The following is a 25306-nucleotide window of genomic DNA, read 5'->3' on the forward strand; positions in this document are numbered from 1 at the left end:
CGTCCTCTTTTGTATCATGTCGCTTTAAGGCCCCCCTCCCGAGTGGCCCAGACTGCTGTGATTGGTCCGCACACCTACTCTGTTAGGATTGGTCGAAGGGTTTGCACGTGAGCTTGCAAATAAACACCCACGAGAAGTTGTAAACATTGCGGGTACCCGGGAGGTGAGACTTCTGCACTTCAGCTCCCTCCACTGCACCGTCTGCCGTCAGACTGTTACGGAAGTAAAGTCTGAGCACAAACGAGCTGTTTCACGCACTTATTGATGGACGCTCTAGGTGGGAACGCATACTCCCCATGGCTCGGACTTTGATTTTTCTAGCGTAGAAGACGTAAAACATGCATACATACGTCATTTAACAGTCTAAAGCAAAGGGAAAAGTCCAAAAGAAGGACACCACCCCTTAGAGTTTCTTGGCGCTCGCTCGTTTCTTCTCTTTCGAAACTCAAACCGTTACCCTTGGTGTAATTAGGGGTGTCGCATGGCGTTCCTTTGAATAATGACCCAATATACTTTTCTGGGCATTTAAAATTCTTCCGAGCTAGCCAGGAGTCCAACCTGGAATCTTCTGATCCGTAGTCAGACGCGTTATCCATTGCGCCACTAACCCACGTGTACATAAAAGTGACTCAATTCGAATGCGTCAAATAAGAAAGGTTGCTTGCTTCAAAGATCCCCTATTACGCATTTTCAGGGTTAATAATTGCATTTAGGGGTATTACTAGAATAAGGTTACATGCCTGTATGTTAGAAAGTACCCCTTTTTATTCTCAAACTGTTCATTTCTGCAAAACCAATTTCCGCATCTTTCAGAAACGTCCTCTTTTGTATCATGTCGCTTTAAGGCCCCCCTCCCGAGTGGCCCAGACTGCTGTGATTGGTCCGCACACCTACTCTGTTAGGATTGGTCGAAGGGTTTGCACGTGAGCTTGCAAATAAACACCCACGACAAGTTGTAAACATTGCGGGTACCCGGGAGGTGAGACTTCTGCACTTCAGCTCCCTCCACTGCACCGTCTGCCGTCAGACTGTTACGGAAGTAAAGTCTGAGCACAAACGAGCTGTTTCACGCACTTATTGATGGACGCTCTAGGTGGGAACGCATACTCCCCATGGCTCGGACTTTGATTTTTCTAGCGTAGAAGACGTAAAACATGCATACATACGTCATTTAACAGTCTAAAGCAAAGGGAAAAGTCCAAAAGAAGGACACCACCCCTTAGAGTTTCTTGGCGCTCGCTCGTTTCTTCTCTTTCGAAACTCAAACCGTTACCCTTGGTGTAATTAGGGGTGTCGCATGGCGTTCCTTTGAATAATGACCCAATATACTTTTCTGGGCATTTAAAATTCTTCCGAGCTAGCCAGGAGTCGAACCTGGAATCTTCTGATCCGTAGTCAGACGCGTAATCCATTGCACCACTAACCCACGTGTACATAAAAGTGACTCAATTCGAATGCGTCAAATAAGAAAGGTTGCTTGCTTCAAAGATCCCCTATTACGCATTTTCAGGGTTAATAATTGCATTTAGGGGTATTACTAGAATAAGGTTACATGCCTGTATGTTAGAAAGTACCCCTTTTTATTCTCAAACTGTTCATTTCTGCAAAACCAATTTCCGCATCTTTCAGAAACGTCCTCTTTTGTATCATGTCGCTTTAAGGCCCCCCTCCCGAGTGGCCCAGACTGCTGTGATTGGTCCGCACACCTACTCTGTTAGGATTGGTCGAAGGGTTTGCACGTGAGCTTGCAAATAAACACCCACGAGAAGTTGTAAACATTGCGGGTACCCGGGAGGTGAGACTTCTGCACTTCAGCTCCCTCCACTGCACCGTCTGCCGTCAGACTGTTACGGAAGTAAAGTCTGAGCACAAACGAGCTGTTTCACGCACTTATTGATGGACGCTCTAGGTGGGAACGCATACTCCCCATGGCTCGGACTTTGATTTTTCTAGCGTAGAAGACGTAAAACATGCATACATACGTCATTTAACAGTCTAAAGCAAAGGGAAAAGTCCAAAAGAAGGACACCACCCCTTAGAGTTTCTTGGCGCTCGCTCGTTTCTTCTCTTTCGAAACTCAAACCGTTACCCTTGGTGTAATTAGGGGTGTCGCATGGCGTTCCTTTGAATAATGACCCAATATACTTTTCTGGGCATTTAAAATTCTTCCGAGCTAGCCAGGAGTCGAACCTGGAATCTTCTGATCCGTAGTCAGACGCGTTATCCATTGCGCCACTAACCCACGTGTACATAAAAGTGACTCAATTCGAATGCGTCAAATAAGAAAGGTTGCTTGCTTCAAAGATCCCCTATTACGCATTTTCAGGGTTAATAATTGCATTTAGGGGTATTACTAGAATAAGGTTACATGCCTGTATGTTAGAAAGTACCCCTTTTTATTCTCAAACTGTTCATTTCTGCAAAACCAATTTCCGCATCTTTCAGAAACGTCCTCTTTTGTATCATGTCGCTTTAAGGCCCCCCTCCCGAGTGGCCCAGACTGCTGTGATTGGTCCGCACACCTACTCTGTTAGGATTGGTCGAAGGGTTTGCACGTGAGCTTGCAAATAAACACCCACGAGAAGTTGTAAACATTGCGGGTACCCGGGAGGTGAGACTTCTGCACTTCAGCTCCCTCCACTGCACCGTCTGCCGTCAGACTGTTACGGAAGTAAAGTCTGAGCACAAACGAGCTGTTTCACGCACTTATTGATGGACGCTCTAGGTGGGAACGCATACTCCCCATGGCTCGGACTTTGATTTTTCTAGCGTAGAAGACGTAAAACATGCATACATACGTCATTTAACAGTCTAAAGCAAAGGGAAAAGTCCAAAAGAAGGACACCACCCCTTAGAGTTTCTTGGCGCTCGCTCGTTTCTTCTCTTTCGAAACTCAAACCGTTACCCTTGGTGTAATTAGGGGTGTCGCATGGCGTTCCTTTGAATAATGACCCAATATACTTTTCTGGGCATTTAAAATTCTTCCGAGCTAGCCAGGAGTCGAACCTGGAATCTTCTGATCCGTAGTCAGACGCGTTATCCATTGCGCCACTAACCCACGTGTACATAAAAGTGACTCAATTCGAATGCGTCAAATAAGAAAGGTTGCTTGCTTCAAAGATCCCCTATTACGCATTTTCAGGGTTAATAATTGCATTTAGGGGTATTACTAGAATAAGGTTACATGCCTGTATGTTAGAAAGTACCCCTTTTTATTCTCAAACTGTTCATTTCTGCAAAACCAATTTCCGCATCTTTCAGAAACGTCCTCTTTTGTATCATGTCGCTTTAAGGCCCCCCTCCCGAGTGGCCCAGACTGCTGTGATTGGTCCGCACACCTACTCTGTTAGGATTGGTCGAAGGGTTTGCACGTGAGCTTGCAAATAAACACCCACGAGAAGTTGTAAACATTGCGGGTACCCGGGAGGTGAGACTTCTGCACTTCAGCTCCCTCCACTGCACCGTCTGCCGTCAGACTGTTACGGAAGTAAAGTCTGAGCACAAACGAGCTGTTTCACGCACTTATTGATGGACGCTCTAGGTGGGAACGCATACTCCCCATGGCTCGGACTTTGATTTTTCTAGCGTAGAAGACGTAAAACATGCATACATACGTCATTTAACAGTCTAAAGCAAAGGGAAAAGTCCAAAAGAAGGACACCACCCCTTAGATTTTCTTGGCGCTCGCTCGTTTCTTCTCTTTCGAAACTCAAACCGTTACCCTTGGTGTAATTAGGGGTGTCGCATGGCGTTCCTTTGAATAATGACCCAATATACTTTTCTGGGCATTTAAAATTCTTCCGAGCTAGCCAGGAGTCGAACCTGGAATCTTCTGATCCGTAGTCAGACGCGTTATCCATTGCGCCACTAACCCACGTGTACATAAAAGTGACTCAATTCGAATGCGTCAAATAAGAAAGGTTGCTTGCTTCAAAGATCCCCTATTACGCATTTTCAGGGTTAATAATTGCATTTAGGGGTATTACTAGAATAAGGTTACATGCCTGTATGTTAGAAAGTACCCCTTTTTATTCTCAAACTGTTCATTTCTGCAAAACCAATTTCCGCATCTTTCAGAAACGTCCTCTTTTGTATCATGTCGCTTTAAGGCCCCCCTCCCGAGTGGCCCAGACTGCTGTGATTGGTCCGCACACCTACTCTGTTAGGATTGGTCGAAGGGTTTGCAAATAAACACCCACGACAAGTTGTAAACATTGCGGGTACCCGGGAGGTGAGACTTCTGCACTTCAGCTCCCTCCACTGCACCGTCTGCCGTCAGACTGTTACGGAAGTAAAGTCTGAGCACAAACGAGCTGTTTCACGCACTTATTGATGGACGCTCTAGGTGGGAACGCATACTCCCCATGGCTCGGACTTTGATTTTTCTAGCGTAGAAGACGTAAAACATGCATACATACGTCATTTAACAGTCTAAAGCAAAGGGAAAAGTCCAAAAGAAGGACACCACCCCTTAGAGTTTCTTGGCGCTCGCTCGTTTCTTCTCTTTCGAAACTCAAACCGTTACCCTTGGTGTAATTAGGGGTGTCGCATGGCGTTCCTTTGAATAATGACCCAATATACTTTTCTGGGCATTTAAAATTCTTCAGAGCTAGCCCGGAGTCGAACCTGGAATCTTCTGATCCGTAGTCAGACGCGTTATCCATTGCGCCACTAACCCACGTGTACATAAAAGTGACTCAATTCGAATGCGTCAAATAAGAAAGGTTGCTTGCTTCAAAGATCCCCTATTACGCATTTTCAGGGTTAATAATTGCATTTAGGGGTATTACTAGAATAAGGTTACATGCCTGTATGTTAAAAAGTACCCCTTTTTATTCTCAAACTATTCATTTCTGCAAAACCAATTTCCGCATCTTTCAGAAACGTCCTCTTTTGTATCATGTCGCTTTAAGGCCCCCCTCCCGAGTGGCCCAGACTGCTGTGATTGGTCCGCACACCTACTCTGTTAGGATTGGTCGAAGGGTTTGCACGTGAGCTTGCAAATAAACACCCACGAGAAGTTGTAAACATTGCGGGTACCCGGGAGGTGAGACTTCTGCACTTCAGCTCCCTCCACTGCACCGTCTGCCGTCAGACTGTTACGGAAGTAAAGTCTGAGCACAAACGAGCTGTTTCACGCACTTATTGATGGACGCTCTAGGTGGGAACGCATACTCCCCATGGCTCGGACTTTGATTTTTCTAGCGTAGAAGACGTAAAACATGCATACATACGTCATTTAACAGTCTAAAGCAAAGGGAAAAGTCCAAAAGAAGGACACCACCCCTTAGAGTTTCTTGGCGCTCGCTCGTTTCTTCTCTTTCGAAACTCAAACCGTTACCCTTGGTGTAATTAGGGGTGTCGCATGGCGTTCCTTTGAATAGTGACCCAATATACTTTTCTGGGCATTTAAAATTCTGCCGAGCTAGCCAGGAGTCGAACCTGGAATCTTCTGATCCGTAGTCAGACGCGTTATCCATTGCGCCACTAACCCACTTGTACATAAAAGTGACTCAATTCGAATGCGTCAAATAAGAAAGGTTGCTTGCTTCAAAGATCCCCTATTACGCATTTTCAGGGTTAATAATTGCATTTAGGGGTATTACTAGAATAAGGTTACATGCCTGTATGTTAGAAAGTACCCCTTTTTATTCTCAAACTGTTCATTTCTGCAAAACCAATTTCCGCATCTTTCAGAAACGTCCTCTTTTGTATCATGTCGCTTTAAGGCCCCCCTCCCGAGTGGCCCAGACTGCTGTGATTGGTCCGCACACCTACTCTGTTAGGATTGGTCGAAGGGTTTGCACGTGAGCTTGCAAATAAACACCCACGAGAAGTTGTAAACATTGCGGGTACCCGGGAGGTGAGACTTCTGCACTTCAGCTCCCTCCACTGCACCGTCTGCCGTCAGACTGTTACGGAAGTAAAGTCTGAGCACAAACGAGCTGTTTCACGCACTTATTGATGGACGCTCTAGGTGGGAACGCATACTCCCCATGGCTCGGACTTTGATTTTTCTAGCGTAGAAGACGTAAAACATGCATACATACGTCATTTAACAGTCTAAAGCAAAGGGAAAAGTCCAAAAGAAGGACACCACCCCTTAGAGTTTCTTGGCGCTCGCTCGTTTCTTCTCTTTCGAAACTCAAACCGTTACCCTTGGTGTAATTAGGGGTGTCGCATGGCGTTCCTTTGAATAATGACCCAATATACTTTTCTGGGCATTTAAAATTCTTCCGAGCTAGCCAGGAGTCGAACCTGGAATCTTCTGATCCGTAGTCAGACGCGTTATCCATTGCGCCACTAACCCACGTGTACATAAAAGTGACTCAATTCGAATGCGTCAAATAAGAAAGGTTGCTTGCTTCAAAGATCCCCTATTACGCATTTTCAGGGTTAATAATTGCATTTAGGGGTATTACTAGAATAAGGTTACATGCCTGTATGTTAAAAAGTACCCCTTTTTATTCTCAAACTGTTCATTTCTGCAAAACCAATTTCCGCATCTTTCAGAAACGTCCTCTTTTGTATCATGTCGCTTTAAGGCCCCCCTCCCGAGTGGCCCAGACTGCTGTGATTGGTCCGCACACCTACTCTGTTAGGATTGGTCGAAGGGTTTGCAAATAAACACCCACGAGAAGTTGTAAACATTGCGGGTACCCGGGAGGTGAGACTTCTGCACTTCAGCTCCCTCCACTGCACCGCCTGCCGTCAGACTGTTACGGAAGTAAAGTCTGAGCACAAACGAGCTGTTTCACGCACTTATTGATGGACGCTCTAGGTGGGAACGCATACTCCCCATGGCTCGGACTTTGATTTTTCTAGCGTAGAAGACGTAAAACATGCATACATACGTCATTTAACAGTCTAAAGCAAAGGGAAAAGTCCAAAAGAAGGACACCACCCCTTAGAGTTTCTTGGCGCTCGCTCGTTTCTTCTCTTTCGAAACTCAAACCGTTACCCTTGGTGTAATTAGGGGTGTCGCATGGCGTTCCTTTGAATAATGACCCAATATACTTTTCTGGGCATTTAAAATTCTTCCGAGCTAGCCAGGAGTCGAACCTGGATTCTTCTGATCCGTAGTCAGACGCGTTATCCATTGCGCCACTAACCCACGTGTACATAAAAGTGACTCAATTCGAATGCGTCAAATAAGAAAGGTTGCTTGCTTCAAAGATCCCCTATTACGCATTTTCAGGGTTAATAATTGCATTTAGGGGTATTACTAGAATAAGGTTACATGCCTGTATGTTAAAAAGTACCCCTTTTTATTCTCAAACTGTTCATTTCTGCAAAACCAATTTCCGCATCTTTCAGAAACGTCCTCTTTTGTATCATGTCGCTTTAAGGCCCCCCTCCCGAGTGGCCCAGACTGCTGTGATTGGTCCGCACACCTACTCTGTTAGGATTGGTCGAAGGGTTTGCAAATAAACACCCACGAGAAGTTGTAAACATTGCGGGTACCCGGGAGGTGAGACTTCTGCACTTCAGCTCCCTCCACTGCACCGCCTGCCGTCAGACTGTTACGGAAGTAAAGTCTGAGCACAAACGAGCTGTTTCACGCACTTATTGATGGACGCTCTAGGTGGGAACGCATACTCCCCATGGCTCGGACTTTGATTTTTCTAGCGTAGAAGACGTAAAACATGCATACATACGTCATTTAACAGTCTAAAGCAAAGGGAAAAGTCCAAAAGAAGGACACCACCCCTTAGAGTTTCTTGGCGCTCGCTCGTTTCTTCTCTTTCGAAACTCAAACCGTTACCCTTGGTGTAATTAGGGGTGTCGCATGGCGTTCCTTTGAATAATGACCCAATATACTTTTCTGGGCATTTAAAATTCTTCCGAGCTAGCCAGGAGTCGAACCTGGAATCTTCTGATCCGTAGTCAGACGCGTTATCCATTGCGCCACTAACCCACGTGTACATAAAAGTGACTCAATTCGAATGCGTCAAATAAGAAAGGTTGCTTGCTTCAAAGATCCCCTATTACGCATTTTCAGGGTTAATAATTGCATTTAGGGGTATTACTAGAATAAGGTTACATGCCTGTATGTTAGAAAGTACCCCTTTTTATTCTCAAACTGTTCATTTCTGCAAAACCAATTTCCGCATCTTTCAGAAACGTCCTCTTTTGTATCATGTCGCTTTAAGGCCCCCCTCCCGAGTGGCCCAGACTGCTGTGATTGGTCCGCACACCTACTCTGTTAGGATTGGTCGAAGGGTTTGCACGTGAGCTTGCAAATAAACACCCACGAGAAGTTGTAAACATTGCGGGTACCCGGGAGGTGAGACTTCTGCACTTCAGCTCCCTCCACTGCACCGTCTGCCGTCAGACTGTTACGGAAGTAAAGTCTGAGCACAAACGAGCTGTTTCACGCACTTATTGATGGACGCTCTAGGTGGGAACGCATACTCCCCATGGCTCGGACTTTGATTTTTCTAGCGTAGAAGACGTAAAACATGCATACATACGTCATTTAACAGTCTAAAGCAAAGGGAAAAGTCCAAAAGAAGGACACCACCCCTTAGAGTTTCTTGGCGCTCGCTCGTTTCTTCTCTTTCGAAACTCAAACCGTTACCCTTGGTGTAATTAGGGGTGTCGCATGGCGTTCCTTTGAATAATGACCCAATATACTTTTCTGGGCATTTAAAATTCTTCCGAGCTAGCCAGGAGTCGAACCTGGAATCTTCTGATCCGTAGTCAGACGCGTTATCCATTGCGCCACTAACCCACGTGTACATAAAAGTGACTCAATTCGAATGCGTCAAATAAGAAAGGTTGCTTGCTTCAAAGATCCCCTATTACGCATTTTCAGGGTTAATAATTGCATTTAGGGGTATTACTAGAATAAGGTTACATGCCTGTATGTTAGAAAGTACCCCTTTTTATTCTCAAACTGTTCATTTCTGCAAAACCAATTTCCGCATCTTTCAGAAACGTCCTCTTTTGTATCATGTCGCTTTAAGGCCCCCCTCCCGAGTGGCCCAGACTGCTGTGATTGGTCCGCACACCTACTCTGTTAGGATTGGTCGAAGGGTTTGCAAATAAACACCCACGACAAGTTGTAAACATTGCGGGTACCCGGGAGGTGAGACTTCTGCACTTCAGCTCCCTCCACTGCACCGTCTGCCGTCAGACTGTTACGGAAGTAAAGTCTGAGCACAAACGAGCTGTTTCACGCACTTATTGATGGACGCTCTAGGTGGGAACGCATACTCCCCATGGCTCGGACTTTGATTTTTCTAGCGTAGAAGACGTAAAACATGCATACATACGTCATTTAACAGTCTAAAGCAAAGGGAAAAGTCCAAAAGAAGGACACCACCCCTTAGAGTTTCTTGGCGCTCGCTCGTTTCTTCTCTTTCGAAACTCAAACCGTTACCCTTGGTGTAATTAGGGGTGTCGCATGGCGTTCCTTTGAATAATGACCCAATATACTTTTCTGGGCATTTAAAATTCTTCAGAGCTAGCCCGGAGTCGAACCTGGAATCTTCTGATCCGTAGTCAGACGCGTTATCCATTGCGCCACTAACCCACGTGTACATAAAAGTGACTCAATTCGAATGCGTCAAATAAGAAAGGTTGCTTGCTTCAAAGATCCCCTATTACGCATTTTCAGGGTTAATAATTGCATTTAGGGGTATTACTAGAATAAGGTTACATGCCTGTATGTTAAAAAGTACCCCTTTTTATTCTCAAACTATTCATTTCTGCAAAACCAATTTCCGCATCTTTCAGAAACGTCCTCTTTTGTATCATGTCGCTTTAAGGCCCCCCTCCCGAGTGGCCCAGACTGCTGTGATTGGTCCGCACACCTACTCTGTTAGGATTGGTCGAAGGGTTTGCACGTGAGCTTGCAAATAAACACCCACGAGAAGTTGTAAACATTGCGGGTACCCGGGAGGTGAGACTTCTGCACTTCAGCTCCCTCCACTGCACCGTCTGCCGTCAGACTGTTACGGAAGTAAAGTCTGAGCACAAACGAGCTGTTTCACGCACTTATTGATGGACGCTCTAGGTGGGAACGCATACTCCCCATGGCTCGGACTTTGATTTTTCTAGCGTAGAAGACGTAAAACATGCATACATACGTCATTTAACAGTCTAAAGCAAAGGGAAAAGTCCAAAAGAAGGACACCACCCCTTAGAGTTTCTTGGCGCTCGCTCGTTTCTTCTCTTTCGAAACTCAAACCGTTACCCTTGGTGTAATTAGGGGTGTCGCATGGCGTTCCTTTGAATAGTGACCCAATATACTTTTCTGGGCATTTAAAATTCTGCCGAGCTAGCCAGGAGTCGAACCTGGAATCTTCTGATCCGTAGTCAGACGCGTTATCCATTGCGCCACTAACCCACTTGTACATAAAAGTGACTCAATTCGAATGCGTCAAATAAGAAAGGTTGCTTGCTTCAAAGATCCCCTATTACGCATTTTCAGGGTTAATAATTGCATTTAGGGGTATTACTAGAATAAGGTTACATGCCTGTATGTTAGAAAGTACCCCTTTTTATTCTCAAACTGTTCATTTCTGCAAAACCAATTTCCGCATCTTTCAGAAACGTCCTCTTTTGTATCATGTCGCTTTAAGGCCCCCCTCCCGAGTGGCCCAGACTGCTGTGATTGGTCCGCACACCTACTCTGTTAGGATTGGTCGAAGGGTTTGCACGTGAGCTTGCAAATAAACACCCACGAGAAGTTGTAAACATTGCGGGTACCCGGGAGGTGAGACTTCTGCACTTCAGCTCCCTCCACTGCACCGTCTGCCGTCAGACTGTTACGGAAGTAAAGTCTGAGCACAAACGAGCTGTTTCACGCACTTATTGATGGACGCTCTAGGTGGGAACGCATACTCCCCATGGCTCGGACTTTGATTTTTCTAGCGTAGAAGACGTAAAACATGCATACATACGTCATTTAACAGTCTAAAGCAAAGGGAAAAGTCCAAAAGAAGGACACCACCCCTTAGAGTTTCTTGGCGCTCGCTCGTTTCTTCTCTTTCGAAACTCAAACCGTTACCCTTGGTGTAATTAGGGGTGTCGCATGGCGTTCCTTTGAATAATGACCCAATATACTTTTCTGGGCATTTAAAATTCTTCCGAGCTAGCCAGGAGTCGAACCTGGAATCTTCTGATCCGTAGTCAGACGCGTTATCCATTGCGCCACTAACCCACGTGTACATAAAAGTGACTCAATTCGAATGCGTCAAATAAGAAAGGTTGCTTGCTTCAAAGATCCCCTATTACGCATTTTCAGGGTTAATAATTGCATTTAGGGGTATTACTAGAATAAGGTTACATGCCTGTATGTTAAAAAGTACCCCTTTTTATTCTCAAACTGTTCATTTCTGCAAAACCAATTTCCGCATCTTTCAGAAACGTCCTCTTTTGTATCATGTCGCTTTAAGGCCCCCCTCCCGAGTGGCCCAGACTGCTGTGATTGGTCCGCACACCTACTCTGTTAGGATTGGTCGAAGGGTTTGCAAATAAACACCCACGAGAAGTTGTAAACATTGCGGGTACCCGGGAGGTGAGACTTCTGCACTTCAGCTCCCTCCACTGCACCGCCTGCCGTCAGACTGTTACGGAAGTAAAGTCTGAGCACAAACGAGCTGTTTCACGCACTTATTGATGGACGCTCTAGGTGGGAACGCATACTCCCCATGGCTCGGACTTTGATTTTTCTAGCGTAGAAGACGTAAAACATGCATACATACGTCATTTAACAGTCTAAAGCAAAGGGAAAAGTCCAAAAGAAGGACACCACCCCTTAGAGTTTCTTGGCGCTCGCTCGTTTCTTCTCTTTCGAAACTCAAACCGTTACCCTTGGTGTAATTAGGGGTGTCGCATGGCGTTCCTTTGAATAATGACCCAATATACTTTTCTGGGCATTTAAAATTCTTCCGAGCTAGCCAGGAGTCGAACCTGGATTCTTCTGATCCGTAGTCAGACGCGTTATCCATTGCGCCACTAACCCACGTGTACATAAAAGTGACTCAATTCGAATGCGTCAAATAAGAAAGGTTGCTTGCTTCAAAGATCCCCTATTACGCATTTTCAGGGTTAATAATTGCATTTAGGGGTATTACTAGAATAAGGTTACATGCCTGTATGTTAAAAAGTACCCCTTTTTATTCTCAAACTGTTCATTTCTGCAAAACCAATTTCCGCATCTTTCAGAAACGTCCTCTTTTGTATCATGTCGCTTTAAGGCCCCCCTCCCGAGTGGCCCAGACTGCTGTGATTGGTCCGCACACCTACTCTGTTAGGATTGGTCGAAGGGTTTGCAAATAAACACCCACGAGAAGTTGTAAACATTGCGGGTACCCGGGAGGTGAGACTTCTGCACTTCAGCTCCCTCCACTGCACCGCCTGCCGTCAGACTGTTACGGAAGTAAAGTCTGAGCACAAACGAGCTGTTTCACGCACTTATTGATGGACGCTCTAGGTGGGAACGCATACTCCCCATGGCTCGGACTTTGATTTTTCTAGCGTAGAAGACGTAAAACATGCATACATACGTCATTTAACAGTCTAAAGCAAAGGGAAAAGTCCAAAAGAAGGACACCACCCCTTAGAGTTTCTTGGCGCTCGCTCGTTTCTTCTCTTTCGAAACTCAAACCGTTACCCTTGGTGTAATTAGGGGTGTCGCATGGCGTTCCTTTGAATAATGACCCAATATACTTTTCTGGGCATTTAAAATTCTTCCGAGCTAGCCAGGAGTCGAACCTGGAATCTTCTGATCCGTAGTCAGACGCGTTATCCATTGCGCCACTAACCCACGTGTACATAAAAGTGACTCAATTCGAATGCGTCAAATAAGAAAGGTTGCTTGCTTCAAAGATCCCCTATTACGCATTTTCAGGGTTAATAATTGCATTTAGGGGTATTACTAGAATAAGGTTACATGCCTGTATGTTAGAAAGTACCCCTTTTTATTCTCAAACTGTTCATTTCTGCAAAACCAATTTCCGCATCTTTCAGAAACGTCCTCTTTTGTATCATGTCGCTTTAAGGCCCCCCTCCCGAGTGGCCCAGACTGCTGTGATTGGTCCGCACACCTACTCTGTTAGGATTGGTCGAAGGGTTTGCACGTGAGCTTGCAAATAAACACCCACGAGAAGTTGTAAACATTGCGGGTACCCGGGAGGTGAGACTTCTGCACTTCAGCTCCCTCCACTGCACCGTCTGCCGTCAGACTGTTACGGAAGTAAAGTCTGAGCACAAACGAGCTGTTTCACGCACTTATTGATGGACGCTCTAGGTGGGAACGCATACTCCCCATGGCTCGGACTTTGATTTTTCTAGCGTAGAAGACGTAAAACATGCATACATACGTCATTTAACAGTCTAAAGCAAAGGGAAAAGTCCAAAAGAAGGACACCACCCCTTAGAGTTTCTTGGCGCTCGCTCGTTTCTTCTCTTTCGAAACTCAAACCGTTACCCTTGGTGTAATTAGGGGTGTCGCATGGCGTTCCTTTGAATAATGACCCAATATACTTTTCTGGGCATTTAAAATTCTTCCGAGCTAGCCAGGAGTCGAACCTGGAATCTTCTGATCCGTAGTCAGACGCGTTATCCATTGCGCCACTAACCCACGTGTACATAAAAGTGACTCAATTCGAATGCGTCAAATAAGAAAGGTTGCTTGCTTCAAAGATCCCCTATTACGCATTTTCAGGGTTAATAATTGCATTTAGGGGTATTACTAGAATAAGGTTACATGCCTGTATGTTAGAAAGTACCCCTTTTTATTCTCAAACTGTTCATTTCTGCAAAACCAATTTCCGCATCTTTCAGAAACGTCCTCTTTTGTATCATGTCGCTTTAAGGCCCCCCTCCCGAGTGGCCCAGACTGCTGTGATTGGTCCGCACACCTACTCTGTTAGGATTGGTCGAAGGGTTTGCACGTGAGCTTGCAAATAAACACCCACGAGAAGTTGTAAACATTGCGGGTACCCGGGAGGTGAGACTTCTGCACTTCAGCTCCCTCCACTGCACCGTCTGCCGTCAGACTGTTACGGAAGTAAAGTCTGAGCACAAACGAGCTGTTTCACGCACTTATTGATGGACGCTCTAGGTGGGAACGCATACTCCCCATGGCTCGGACTTTGATTTTTCTAGCGTAGAAGACGTAAAACATGCATACATACGTCATTTAACAGTCTAAAGCAAAGGGAAAAGTCCAAAAGAAGGACACCACCCCTTAGAGTTTCTTGGCGCTCGCTCGTTTCTTCTCTTTCGAAACTCAAACCGTTACCCTTGGTGTAATTAGGGGTGTCGCATGGCGTTCCTTTGAATAATGACCCAATATACTTTTCTGGGCATTTAAAATTCTTCCGAGCTAGCCAGGAGTCGAACCTGGAATCTTCTGATCCGTAGTCAGACGCGTTATCCATTGCGCCACTAACCCACGTGTACATAAAAGTGACTCAATTCGAATGCGTCAAATAAGAAAGGTTGCTTGCTTCAAAGATCCCCTATTACGCATTTTCAGGGTTAATAATTGCATTTAGGGGTATTACTAGAATAAGGTTACATGCCTGTATGTTAGAAAGTACCCCTTTTTATTCTCAAACTGTTCATTTCTGCAAAACCAATTTCCGCATCTTTCAGAAACGTCCTCTTTTGTATCATGTCGCTTTAAGGCCCCCCTCCCGAGTGGCCCAGACTGCTGTGATTGGTCCGCACACCTACTCTGTTAGGATTGGTCGAAGGGTTTGCACGTGAGCTTGCAAATAAACACCCACGAGAAGTTGTAAACATTGCGGGTACCCGGGAGGTGAGACTTCTGCACTTCAGCTCCCTCCACTGCACCGTCTGCCGTCAGACTGTTACGGAAGTAAAGTCTGAGCACAAACGAGCTGTTTCACGCACTTATTGATGGACGCTCTAGGTGGGAACGCATACTCCCCATGGCTCGGACTTTGATTTTTCTAGCGTAGAAGACGTAAAACATGCATACATACGTCATTTAACAGTCTAAAGCAAAGGGAAAAGTCCAAAAGAAGGACACCACCCCTTAGAGTTTCTTGGCGCTCGCTCGTTTCTTCTCTTTCGAAACTCAAACCGTTACCCTTGGTGTAATTAGGGGTGTCGCATGGCGTTCCTTTGAATAATGACCCAATATACTTTTCTGGGCATTTAAAATTCTTCCGAGCTAGCCAGGAGTCGAACCTGGAATCTTCTGATCCGTAGTCAGACGCGTTATCCATTGCGCCACTAACCCACGTGTACATAAAAGTGACTCAATTCGAATGCGTCAAATAAGAAAGGTTGCTTGCTTCAAAGATCCCCTATTACGCATTTTCAGGGTTAATAATTGCATTTAGGGGTATTACTAGAATAAGGTTACATGCCTGTATGTTAAAAAGTACCCCTTTTTATTCTCAAACTGTTCATTTCTGCAAAACCAATTTCCGCATCTTTCAGAAACGTCCTCTTTTGTATCATGTCGCTTTAAGGCCCCCCTCCCGAGTGGCCCAGACTGCTGTGATTGGTCCGCACACCTACTCTGTTAGGATTGGTCGAAGGGTTTGCAAATAAACACCCACGAGAAGTTGTAAACATTGCGGGTACCCGGGAGGTGAGACTTCTGCACTTCAGCTCCCTCCACTGCACCGCCTGCCGTCAGACTGTTACGGAAGTAAAGTCTGAGCACAAACGAGCTGTTTCACGCACTTATTGATGGACGCTCTAGGTGGGAACGCATACTCCCCATGGCTCGGACTTTGATTTTTCTAGCGTAGAAGACGTAAAACATGCATACATACGTCATTTAACAGTCTAAAGCAAAGGGAAAAGTCCAAAAGAAGGACACCACCCCTTAGAGTTTCTTGGCGCTCGCTCGTTTCTTCTCTTTCGAAACTCAAACCGTTACCCTTGGTGTAATTAGGGGTGTCGCATGGCGTTCCTTTGAATAATGACCCAATATACTTTTCTGGGCATTTAAAATTCTTCCGAGCTAGCCAGGAGTCGAACCTGGAATCTTCTGATCCGTAGTCAGACGCGTTATCCATTGCGCCACTAACCCACGTGTACATAAAAGTGACTCAATTCGAATGCGTCAAATAAGAAAGGTTGCTTGCTTCAAAGATCCCCTATTACGCATTTTCAGGGTTAATAATTGCATTTAGGGGTATTACTAGAATAAGGTTACATGCCTGTATGTTAAAAAGTACCCCTTTTTATTCTCAAACTGTTCATTTCTGCAAAACCAATTTCCGCATCTTTCAGAAACGTCCTCTTTTGTATCATGTCGCTTTAAGGCCCCCCTCCCGAGTGGCCCAGACTGCTGTGATTGGTCCGCACACCTACTCTGTTAGGATTGGTCGAAGGGTTTGCAAATAAACACCCACGAGAAGTTGTAAACATTGCGGGTACCCGGGAGGTGAGACTTCTGTTCTTCAGCTCCCTCCACTGCACCGCCTGCCGTCAGACTGTTACGGAAGTAAAGTCTGAGCACAAACGAGCTGTTTCACGCACTTATTGATGGACGCTCTAGGTGGGAACGCATACTCCCCATGGCTCGGACTTTGATTTTTCTAGCGTAGAAGACGTAAAACATGCATACATACGTCATTTAACAGTCTAAAGCAAAGGGAAAAGTCCAAAAGAAGGACACCACCCCTTAGAGTTTCTTGGCGCTCGCTCGTTTCTTCTCTTTCGAAACTCAAACCGTTACCCTTGGTGTAATTAGGGGTGTCGCATGGCGTTCCTTTGAATAATGACCCAATATACTTTTCTGGGCATTTAAAATTCTTCCGAGCTAGCCAGGAGTCGAACCTGGAATCTTCTGATCCGTAGTCAGACGCGTTATCCATTGCGCCACTAACCCACGTGTACATAAAAGTGACTCAATTCGAATGCGTCAAATAAGAAAGGTTGCTTGCTTCAAAGATCCCCTATTACGCATTTTCAGGGTTAATAATTGCATTTAGGGGTATTACTAGAATAAGGTTACATGCCTGTATGTTAGAAAGTACCCCTTTTTATTCTCAAACTGTTCATTTCTGCAAAACCAATTTCCGCATCTTTCAGAAACGTCCTCTTTTGTATCATGTCGCTTTAAGGCCCCCCTCCCGAGTGGCCCAGACTGCTGTGATTGGTCCGCACACCTACTCTGTTAGGATTGGTCGAAGGGTTTGCACGTGAGCTTGCAAATAAACACCCACGAGAAGTTGTAAACATTGCGGGTACCCGGGAGGTGAGACTTCTGCACTTCAGCTCCCTCCACTGCACCGTCTGCCGTCAGACTGTTACGGAAGTAAAGTCTGAGCACAAACGAGCTGTTTCACGCACTTATTGATGGACGCTCTAGGTGGGAACGCATACTCCCCATGGCTCGGACTTTGATTTTTCTAGCGTAGAAGACGTAAAACATGCATACATACGTCATTTAACAGTCTAAAGCAAAGGGAAAAGTCCAAAAGAAGGACACCACCCCTTAGAGTTTCTTGGCGCTCGCTCGTTTCTTCTCTTTCGAAACTCAAACCGTTACCCTTGGTGTAATTAGGGGTGTCGCATGGCGTTCCTTTGAATAATGACCCAATATACTTTTCTGGGCATTTAAAATTCTTCCGAGCTAGCCAGGAGTCGAACCTGGAATCTTCTGATCCGTAGTCAGACGCGTTATCCATTGCGCCACTAACCCACGTGTACATAAAAGTGACTCAATTCGAATGCGTCAAATAAGAAAGGTTGCTTGCTTCAAAGATCCCCTATTACGCATTTTCAGGGTTAATAATTGCATTTAGGGGTATTACTAGAATAAGGTTACATGCCTGTATGTTAGAAAGTACCCCTTTTTATTCTCAAACTGTTCATTTCTGCAAAACCAATTTCCGCATCTTTCAGAAACGTCCTCTTTTGTATCATGTCGCTTTAAGGCCCCCCTCCCGAGTGGCCCAGACTGCTGTGATTGGTCCGCACACCTACTCTGTTAGGATTGGTCGAAGGGTTTGCACGTGAGCTTGCAAATAAACACCCACGAGAAGTTGTAAACATTGCGGGTACCCGGGAGGTGAGACTTCTGCACTTCAGCTCCCTCCACTGCACCGTCTGCCGTCAGACTGTTACGGAAGTAAAGTCTGAGCACAAACGAGCTGTTTCACGCACTTATTGATGGACGCTCTAGGTGGGAACGCATACTCCCCATGGCTCGGACTTTGATTTTTCTAGCGTAGAAGACGTAAAACATGCATACATACGTCATTTAACAGTCTAAAGCAAAGGGAAAAGTCCAAAAGAAGGACACCACCCCTTAGAGTTTCTTGGCGCTCGCTCGTTTCTTCTCTTTCGAAACTCAAACCGTTACCCTTGGTGTAATTAGGGGTGTCGCATGGCGTTCCTTTGAATAATGACCCAATATACTTTTCTGGGCATTTAAAATTCTTCCGAGCTAGCCAGGAGTCGAACCTGGAATCTTCTGATCCGTAGTCAGACGCGTTATCCATTGCGCCACTAACCCACGTGTACATAAAAGTGACTCAATTCGAATGCGTCAAATAAGAAAGGTTGCTTGCTTCAAAGATCCCCTATTACGCATTTTCAGGGTTAATAATTGCATTTAGGGGTATTACTAGAATAAGGTTACATGCCTGTATGTTAGAAAGTACCCCTTTTTATTCTCAAACTGTTCATTTCTGCAAAACCAATTTCCGCATCTTTCAGAAACGTCCTCTTTTGTATCATGTCGCTTTAAGGCCCCCCTCCCGAGTGGCCCAGACTGCTGTGATTGGTCCGCACACCTACTCTGTTAGGATTGGTCGAAGGGTTTGCACGTGAGCTTGCAAATAAACACCCACGAGAAGTTGTAAACATTGCGGGTACCCGGGAGGTGAGACTTCTGCACTTCAGCTCCCTCCACTGCACCGTCTGCCGTCAGACTGTTACGGAAGTAAAGTCTGAGCACAAACGAGCTGTTTCACGCACTTATTGATGGACGCTCTAGGTGGGAACGCATACTCCCCATGGCTCGGACTTTGATTTTTCTAGCGTAGAAGACGTAAAACATGCATACATACGTCATTTAACAGTCTAAAGCAAAGGGAAAAGTCCAAAAGAAGGACACCACCCCTTAGAGTTTCTTGGCGCTCGCTCGTTTCTTCTCTTTCGAAACTCAAACCGTTACCCTTGGTGTAATTAGGGGTGTCGCATGGCGTTCCTTTGAATAATGACCCAATATACTTTTCTGGGCATTTAAAATTCTTCCGAGCTAGCCAGGAGTCGAACCTGGAATCTTCTGATCCGTAGTCAGACGCGTTATCCATTGCGCCACTAACCCACGTGTACATAAAAGTGACTCAATTCGAATGCGTCAAATAAGAAAGGTTGCTTGCTTCAAAGATCCCCTATTACGCATTTTCAGGGTTAATAATTGCATTTAGGGGTATTACTAGAATAAGGTTACATGCCTGTATGTTAGAAAGTACCCCTTTTTATTCTCAAACTGTTCATTTCTGCAAAACCAATTTCCGCATCTTTCAGAAACGTCCTCTTTTGTATCATGTCGCTTTAAGGCCCCCCTCCCGAGTGGCCCAGACTGCTGTGATTGGTCCGCACACCTACTCTGTTAGGATTGGTCGAAGGGTTTGCACGTGAGCTTGCAAATAAACACCCACGAGAAGTTGTAAACATTGCGGGTACCCGGGAGGTGAGACTTCTGCACTTCAGCTCCCTCCACTGCACCGTCTGCCGTCAGACTGTTACGGAAGTAAAGTCTGAGCACAAACGAGCTGTTTCACGCACTTATTGATGGACGCTCTAGGTGGGAACGCATACTCCCCATGGCTCGGACTTTGATTTTTCTAGCGTAGAAGACGTAAAACATGCATACATACGTCATTTAACAGTCTAAAGCAAAGGGAAAAGTCCAAAAGAAGGACACCACCCCTTAGAGTTTCTTGGCGCTCGCTCGTTTCTTCTCTTTCGAAACTCAAACCGTTACCCTTGGTGTAATTAGGGGTGTCGCATGGCGTTCCTTTGAATAATGACCCAATATACTTTTCTGGGCATTTAAAATTCTTCCGAGCTAGCCAGGAGTCGAACCTGGAATCTTCTGATCCGTAGTCAGACGCGTTATCCATTGCGCCACTAACCCACGTGTACATAAAAGTGACTCAATTCGAATGCGTCAAATAAGAAAGGTTGCTTGCTTCAAAGATCCCCTATTACGCATTTTCAGGGTTAATAATTGCATTTAGGGGTATTACTAGAATAAGGTTACATGCCTGTATGTTAAAAAGTACCCCTTTTTATTCTCAAACTGTTCATTTCTGCAAAACCAATTTCCGCATCTTTCAGAAACGTCCTCTTTTGTATCATGTCGCTTTAAGGCCCCCCTCCCGAGTGGCCCAGACTGCTGTGATTGGTCCGCACACCTACTCTGTTAGGATTGGTCGAAGGGTTTGCAAATAAACACCCACGAGAAGTTGTAAACATTGCGGGTACCCGGGAGGTGAGACTTCTGCACTTCAGCTCCCTCCACTGCACCGCCTGCCGTCAGACTGTTACGGAAGTAAAGTCTGAGCACAAACGAGCTGTTTCACGCACTTATTGATGGACGCTCTAGGTGGGAACGCATACTCCCCATGGCTCGGACTTTGATTTTTCTAGCGTAGAAGACGTAAAACATGCATACATACGTCATTTAACAGTCTAAAGCAAAGGGAAAAGTCCAAAAGAAGGACACCACCCCTTAGAGTTTCTTGGCGCTCGCTCGTTTCTTCTCTTTCGAAACTCAAACCGTTACCCTTGGTGTAATTAGGGGTGTCGCATGGCGTTCCTTTGAATAATGACCCAATATACTTTTCTGGGCATTTAAAATTCTTCCGAGCTAGCCAGGAGTCGAACCTGGAATCTTCTGATCCGTAGTCAGACGCGTTATCCATTGCGCCACTAACCCACGTGTACATAAAAGTGACTCAATTCGAATGCGTCAAATAAGAAAGGTTGCTTGCTTCAAAGATCCCCTATTACGCATTTTCAGGGTTAGTAATTGCATTTAGGGGTATTACTAGAATAAGGTTACATGCCTGTATGTTAGAAAGTACCCCTTTTTATTCTCAAACTGTTCATTTCTGCAAAACCAATTTCCGCATCTTTCAGAAACGTCCTCTTTTGTATCATGTCGCTTTAAGGCCCCCCTCCCGAGTGGCCCAGACTGCTGTGATTGGTCCGCACACCTACTCTGTTAGGATTGGTCGAAGGGTTTGCACGTGAGCTTGCAAATAAACACCCACGAGAAGTTGTAAACATTGCGGGTACCCGGGAGGTGAGACTTCTGCACTTCAGCTCCCTCCACTGCACCGTCTGCCGTCAGACTGTTACGGAAGTAAAGTCTGAGCACAAACGAGCTGTTTCACGCACTTATTGATGGACGCTCTAGGTGGGAACGCATACTCCCCATGGCTCGGACTTTGATTTTTCTAGCGTAGAAGACGTAAAACATGCATACATACGTCATTTAACAGTCTAAAGCAAAGGGAAAAGTCCAAAAGAAGGACACCACCCCTTAGAGTTTCTTGGCGCTCGCTCGTTTCTTCTCTTTCGAAACTCAAACCGTTACCCTTGGTGTAATTAGGGGTGTCGCATGGCGTTCCTTTGAATAATGACCCAATATACTTTTCTGGGCATTTAAAATTCTTCCGAGCTAGCCAGGAGTCGAACCTGGAATCTTCTGATCCGTAGTCAGACGCGTTATCCATTGCGCCACTAACCCACGTGTATATAAAAGTGACTCAATTCGAATGCGTCAAATAAGAAAGGTTGCTTGCTTCAAAGATCCCCTATTACGCATTTTCAGGGTTAATAATTGCATTTAGGGGTATTACTAGAATAAGGTTACATGCCTGTATGTTAGAAAGTACCCCTTTTTATTCTCAAACTGTTCATTTCTGCAAAACCAATTTCCGCATCTTTCAGAAACGTCCTCTTTTGTATCATGTCGCTTTAAGGCCCCCCTCCCGAGTGGCCCAGACTGCTGTGATTGGTCCGCACACCTACTCTGTTAGGATTGGTCGAAGGGTTTGCACGTGAGCTTGCAAATAAACACCCACGAGAAGTTGTAAACATTGCGGGTACCCGGGAGGTGAGACTTCTGCACTTCAGCTCCCTCCACTGCACCGTCTGCCGTCAGACTGTTACGGAAGTAAAGTCTGAGCACAAACGAGCTGTTTCACGCACTTATTGATGGACGCTCTAGGTGGGAACGCATACTCCCCATGGCTCGGACTTTGATTTTTCTAGCGTAGAAGACGTAAAACATGCATACATACGTCATTTAACAGTCTAAAGCAAAGGGAAAAGTCCAAAAGAAGGACACCACCCCTTAGAGTTTCTTGGCGCTCGCTCGTTTCTTCTCTTTCGAAACTCAAACCGTTACCCTTGGTGTAATTAGGGGTGTCGCATGGCGTTCCTTTGAATAATGACCCAATATACTTTTCTGGGCATTTAAAATTCTTCCGAGCTAGCCAGGAGTCGAACCTGGAATCTTCTGATCCGTAGTCAGACGCGTTATCCATTGCGCCACTAACCCACGTGTACATAAAAGTGACTCAATTCGAATGCGTCAAATAAGAAAGGTTGCTTGCTTCAAAGATCCCCTATTACGCATTTTCAGGGTTAATAATTGCATTTAGGGGTATTACTAGAATAAGGTTACATGCCTGTATGTTAGAAAGTACCCCTTTTTATTCTCAAACTGTTCATTTCTGCAAAACCAATTTCCGCATCTTTCAGAAACGTCCTCTTTTGTATCATGTCGCTTTAAGGCCCCCCTCCCGAGTGGCCCAGACTGCTGTGATTGGTCCGCACACCTACTCTGTTAGGATTGGTCGAAGGGTTTGCAAATAAACACCCACGAGAAGTTGTAAACATTGCGGGTACCCGGGAGGTGAGACTTCTGCACTTCAGCTCCCTCCACTGCACCGCCTGCCGTCAGACTGTTACGGAAGTAAAGTCTGAGCACAAACGAGCTGTTTCACGCACTTATTGATGGACGCTCTAGGTGGGAACGCATACTCCCCATGGCTCGGACTTTGATTTTTCTAGCGTAGAAGACGTAAAACATGCATACATACGTCATTTAACAGTCTAAAGCAAAGGGAAAAGTCCAAAAGAAGGACACCACCCCTTAGAGTTTCTTGGCGCTCGCTCGTTTCTTCTCTTTCGAAACTCAAACCGTTACCCTTGGTGTAATTAGGGGTGTCGCATGGCGTTCCTTTGAATAATGACCCAATATACTTTTCTGGGCATTTAAAATTCTTCCGATCTAGCCAGGAGTCGAACCTGGAATCTTCTGATCCGTAGTCAGACGCGTTATCCATTGCGCCACTAACCCACGTGTACATAAAAGTGACTCAATTCGAATGCGTCAAATAAGAAAGGTTGCTTGCTTCAAAGATCCCCTATTACGCATTTTCAGGGTTAATAATTGCATTTAGGGGTATTACTAGAATAAGGTTACATGCCTGTATGTTAAAAAGTACCCCTTTTTATTCTCAAACTGTTCATTTCTGCAAAACCAATTTCCGCATCTTTCAGAAACGTCCTCTTTTGTATCATGTCGCTTTAAGGCCCCCCTCCCGAGTGGCCCAGACTGCTGTGATTGGTCCGCACACCTACTCTGTTAGGATTGGTCGAAGGGTTTGCAAATAAACACCCACGAGAAGTTGTAAACATTGCGGGTACCCGGGAGGTGAGACTTCTGCACTTCAGCTCCCTCCACTGCACCGCCTGCCGTCAGACTGTTACGGAAGTAAAGTCTGAGCACAAACGAGCTGTTTCACGCACTTATTGATGGACGCTCTAGGTGGGAACGCATACTCCCCATGGCTCGGACTTTGATTTTTCTAGCGTAGAAGACGTAAAACATGCATACATACGTCATTTAACAGTCTAAAGCAAAGGGAAAAGTCCAAAAGAAGGACACCACCCCTTAGAGTTTCTTGGCGCTCGCTCGTTTCTTCTCTTTCGAAACTCAAACCGTTACCCTTGGTGTAATTAGGGGTGTCGCATGGCGTTCCTTTGAATAATGACCCAATATACTTTTCTGGGCATTTAAAATTCTTCCGAGCTAGCCAGGAGTCGAACCTGGAATCTTCTGATCCGTAGTCAGACGCGTTATCCATTGCGCCACTAACCCACGCGTACATAAAAGTGACTCAATTCGAATGCGTCAAATAAGAAAGGTTGCTTGCTTCAAAGATCCCCTATTACGCATTTTCAGGGTTAGTAATTGCATTTAGGGGTATTACTAGAATAAGGTTACATGCCTGTATGTTAGAAAGTACCCCTTTTTATTCTCAAACTGTTCATTTCTGCAAAACCAATTTCCGCATCTTTCAGAAACGTCCTCTTTTGTATCATGTCGCTTTAAGGCCCCCCTCCCGAGTGGCCCAGACTGCTGTGATTGGTCCGCACACCTACTCTGTTAGGATTGGTCGAAGGGTTTGCACGTGAGCTTGCAAATAAACACCCACGAGAAGTTGTAAACATTGCGGGTACCCGGGAGGTGAGACTTCTGCACTTCAGCTCCCTCCACTGCACCGTCTGCCGTCAGACTGTTACGGAAGTAAAGTCTGAGCACAAACGAGCTGTTTCACGCACTTATTGATGGACGCTCTAGGTGGGAACGCATACTCCCCATGGCTCGGACTTTGATTTTTCTAGCGTAGAAGACGTAAAACATGCATACATACGTCATTTAACAGTCTAAAGCAAAGGGAAAAGTCCAAAAGAAGGACACCACCCCTTAGAGTTTCTTGGCGCTCGCTCGTTTCTTCTCTTTCGAAACTCAAACCGTTACCCTTGGTGTAATTAGGGGTGTCGCATGGCGTTCCTTTGAATAATGACCCAATATACTTTTCTGGGCATTTAAAATTCTTCCGAGCTAGCCAGGAGTCGAACCTGGAATCTTCTGATCCGTAGTCAGACGCGTTATCCATTGCGCCACTAACCCACGTGTACATAAAAGTGACTCAATTCGAATGCGTCAAATAAGAAAGGTTGCTTGCTTCAAAGATCCCCTATTACGCATTTTCAGGGTTAATAATTGCATTTAGGGGTATTACTAGAATAAGGTTACATGCCTGTATGTTAGAAAGTACCCCTTTTTATTCTCAAACTGTTCATTTCTGCAAAACCAATTTCCGCATCTTTCAGAAACGTCCTCTTTTGTATCATGTCGCTTTAAGGCCCCCCTCCCGAGTGGCCCAGACTGCTGTGATTGGTCCGCACACCTACTCTGTTAGGATTGGTCGAAGGGTTTGCACGTGAGCTTGCAAATAAACACCCACGAGAAGTTGTA

The 25306-nt window shown here is 45.4% G+C and overlaps 31 non-coding genes across 31 annotated transcripts; all 31 read right to left on the bottom strand.

The window, feature by feature from the left end:
* Positions 1-537: 537 nt before the first annotated feature.
* AC3HAE_014365 (transfer RNA arginine (anticodon ACG)) lies at positions 538-610 on the bottom strand. Its single transcript has one exon. It is a non-coding gene; the product is annotated as a tRNA-Arg (tRNA).
* Positions 611-1353: 743 nt separating this feature from the next.
* On the bottom strand, positions 1354-1426 carry AC3HAE_014366 (transfer RNA arginine (anticodon ACG)). Its single transcript has one exon. It is a non-coding gene; the product is annotated as a tRNA-Arg (tRNA).
* A 743-nt stretch (positions 1427-2169) lies between these two features.
* On the bottom strand, positions 2170-2242 carry AC3HAE_014367 (transfer RNA arginine (anticodon ACG)). Its single transcript has one exon. It is a non-coding gene; the product is annotated as a tRNA-Arg (tRNA).
* Positions 2243-2985: 743 nt separating this feature from the next.
* AC3HAE_014369 (transfer RNA arginine (anticodon ACG)) lies at positions 2986-3058 on the bottom strand. The gene has a single exon. It is a non-coding gene; the product is annotated as a tRNA-Arg (tRNA).
* A 743-nt stretch (positions 3059-3801) lies between these two features.
* Positions 3802-3874, bottom strand: AC3HAE_014370 (transfer RNA arginine (anticodon ACG)). The gene has a single exon. It is a non-coding gene; the product is annotated as a tRNA-Arg (tRNA).
* A 731-nt stretch (positions 3875-4605) lies between these two features.
* Positions 4606-4678, bottom strand: AC3HAE_014371 (transfer RNA arginine (anticodon ACG)). Its single transcript has one exon. It is a non-coding gene; the product is annotated as a tRNA-Arg (tRNA).
* Positions 4679-5421: 743 nt separating this feature from the next.
* On the bottom strand, positions 5422-5494 carry AC3HAE_014372 (transfer RNA arginine (anticodon ACG)). Its single transcript has one exon. It is a non-coding gene; the product is annotated as a tRNA-Arg (tRNA).
* A 743-nt stretch (positions 5495-6237) lies between these two features.
* AC3HAE_014374 (transfer RNA arginine (anticodon ACG)) lies at positions 6238-6310 on the bottom strand. Its single transcript has one exon. It is a non-coding gene; the product is annotated as a tRNA-Arg (tRNA).
* A 731-nt stretch (positions 6311-7041) lies between these two features.
* Positions 7042-7114, bottom strand: AC3HAE_014375 (transfer RNA arginine (anticodon ACG)). The gene has a single exon. It is a non-coding gene; the product is annotated as a tRNA-Arg (tRNA).
* Positions 7115-7845: 731 nt separating this feature from the next.
* Positions 7846-7918, bottom strand: AC3HAE_014376 (transfer RNA arginine (anticodon ACG)). The gene has a single exon. It is a non-coding gene; the product is annotated as a tRNA-Arg (tRNA).
* A 743-nt stretch (positions 7919-8661) lies between these two features.
* Positions 8662-8734, bottom strand: AC3HAE_014377 (transfer RNA arginine (anticodon ACG)). Its single transcript has one exon. It is a non-coding gene; the product is annotated as a tRNA-Arg (tRNA).
* A 731-nt stretch (positions 8735-9465) lies between these two features.
* AC3HAE_014378 (transfer RNA arginine (anticodon ACG)) lies at positions 9466-9538 on the bottom strand. Its single transcript has one exon. It is a non-coding gene; the product is annotated as a tRNA-Arg (tRNA).
* A 743-nt stretch (positions 9539-10281) lies between these two features.
* Positions 10282-10354, bottom strand: AC3HAE_014379 (transfer RNA arginine (anticodon ACG)). Its single transcript has one exon. It is a non-coding gene; the product is annotated as a tRNA-Arg (tRNA).
* Positions 10355-11097: 743 nt separating this feature from the next.
* AC3HAE_014381 (transfer RNA arginine (anticodon ACG)) lies at positions 11098-11170 on the bottom strand. The gene has a single exon. It is a non-coding gene; the product is annotated as a tRNA-Arg (tRNA).
* A 731-nt stretch (positions 11171-11901) lies between these two features.
* Positions 11902-11974, bottom strand: AC3HAE_014382 (transfer RNA arginine (anticodon ACG)). The gene has a single exon. It is a non-coding gene; the product is annotated as a tRNA-Arg (tRNA).
* Positions 11975-12705: 731 nt separating this feature from the next.
* AC3HAE_014383 (transfer RNA arginine (anticodon ACG)) lies at positions 12706-12778 on the bottom strand. Its single transcript has one exon. It is a non-coding gene; the product is annotated as a tRNA-Arg (tRNA).
* Positions 12779-13521: 743 nt separating this feature from the next.
* On the bottom strand, positions 13522-13594 carry AC3HAE_014386 (transfer RNA arginine (anticodon ACG)). Its single transcript has one exon. It is a non-coding gene; the product is annotated as a tRNA-Arg (tRNA).
* A 743-nt stretch (positions 13595-14337) lies between these two features.
* On the bottom strand, positions 14338-14410 carry AC3HAE_014387 (transfer RNA arginine (anticodon ACG)). The gene has a single exon. It is a non-coding gene; the product is annotated as a tRNA-Arg (tRNA).
* A 743-nt stretch (positions 14411-15153) lies between these two features.
* Positions 15154-15226, bottom strand: AC3HAE_014389 (transfer RNA arginine (anticodon ACG)). Its single transcript has one exon. It is a non-coding gene; the product is annotated as a tRNA-Arg (tRNA).
* Positions 15227-15957: 731 nt separating this feature from the next.
* Positions 15958-16030, bottom strand: AC3HAE_014390 (transfer RNA arginine (anticodon ACG)). The gene has a single exon. It is a non-coding gene; the product is annotated as a tRNA-Arg (tRNA).
* A 731-nt stretch (positions 16031-16761) lies between these two features.
* On the bottom strand, positions 16762-16834 carry AC3HAE_014391 (transfer RNA arginine (anticodon ACG)). The gene has a single exon. It is a non-coding gene; the product is annotated as a tRNA-Arg (tRNA).
* A 743-nt stretch (positions 16835-17577) lies between these two features.
* On the bottom strand, positions 17578-17650 carry AC3HAE_014392 (transfer RNA arginine (anticodon ACG)). Its single transcript has one exon. It is a non-coding gene; the product is annotated as a tRNA-Arg (tRNA).
* Positions 17651-18393: 743 nt separating this feature from the next.
* AC3HAE_014393 (transfer RNA arginine (anticodon ACG)) lies at positions 18394-18466 on the bottom strand. Its single transcript has one exon. It is a non-coding gene; the product is annotated as a tRNA-Arg (tRNA).
* Positions 18467-19209: 743 nt separating this feature from the next.
* On the bottom strand, positions 19210-19282 carry AC3HAE_014395 (transfer RNA arginine (anticodon ACG)). The gene has a single exon. It is a non-coding gene; the product is annotated as a tRNA-Arg (tRNA).
* Positions 19283-20025: 743 nt separating this feature from the next.
* On the bottom strand, positions 20026-20098 carry AC3HAE_014397 (transfer RNA arginine (anticodon ACG)). Its single transcript has one exon. It is a non-coding gene; the product is annotated as a tRNA-Arg (tRNA).
* A 731-nt stretch (positions 20099-20829) lies between these two features.
* On the bottom strand, positions 20830-20902 carry AC3HAE_014398 (transfer RNA arginine (anticodon ACG)). Its single transcript has one exon. It is a non-coding gene; the product is annotated as a tRNA-Arg (tRNA).
* Positions 20903-21645: 743 nt separating this feature from the next.
* Positions 21646-21718, bottom strand: AC3HAE_014399 (transfer RNA arginine (anticodon ACG)). The gene has a single exon. It is a non-coding gene; the product is annotated as a tRNA-Arg (tRNA).
* A 743-nt stretch (positions 21719-22461) lies between these two features.
* AC3HAE_014400 (transfer RNA arginine (anticodon ACG)) lies at positions 22462-22534 on the bottom strand. The gene has a single exon. It is a non-coding gene; the product is annotated as a tRNA-Arg (tRNA).
* Positions 22535-23265: 731 nt separating this feature from the next.
* Positions 23266-23338, bottom strand: AC3HAE_014401 (transfer RNA arginine (anticodon ACG)). Its single transcript has one exon. It is a non-coding gene; the product is annotated as a tRNA-Arg (tRNA).
* Positions 23339-24069: 731 nt separating this feature from the next.
* On the bottom strand, positions 24070-24142 carry AC3HAE_014402 (transfer RNA arginine (anticodon ACG)). The gene has a single exon. It is a non-coding gene; the product is annotated as a tRNA-Arg (tRNA).
* A 743-nt stretch (positions 24143-24885) lies between these two features.
* Positions 24886-24958, bottom strand: AC3HAE_014403 (transfer RNA arginine (anticodon ACG)). Its single transcript has one exon. It is a non-coding gene; the product is annotated as a tRNA-Arg (tRNA).
* Positions 24959-25306: the final 348 nt, after the last annotated feature.

The sequence above is a fragment of the Micromesistius poutassou genome (assembly GCF_964030765.1).
Source record: "Micromesistius poutassou genome assembly, chromosome: 5".
Taxonomy (NCBI): Eukaryota; Metazoa; Chordata; class Actinopteri; order Gadiformes; family Gadidae; genus Micromesistius; species Micromesistius poutassou.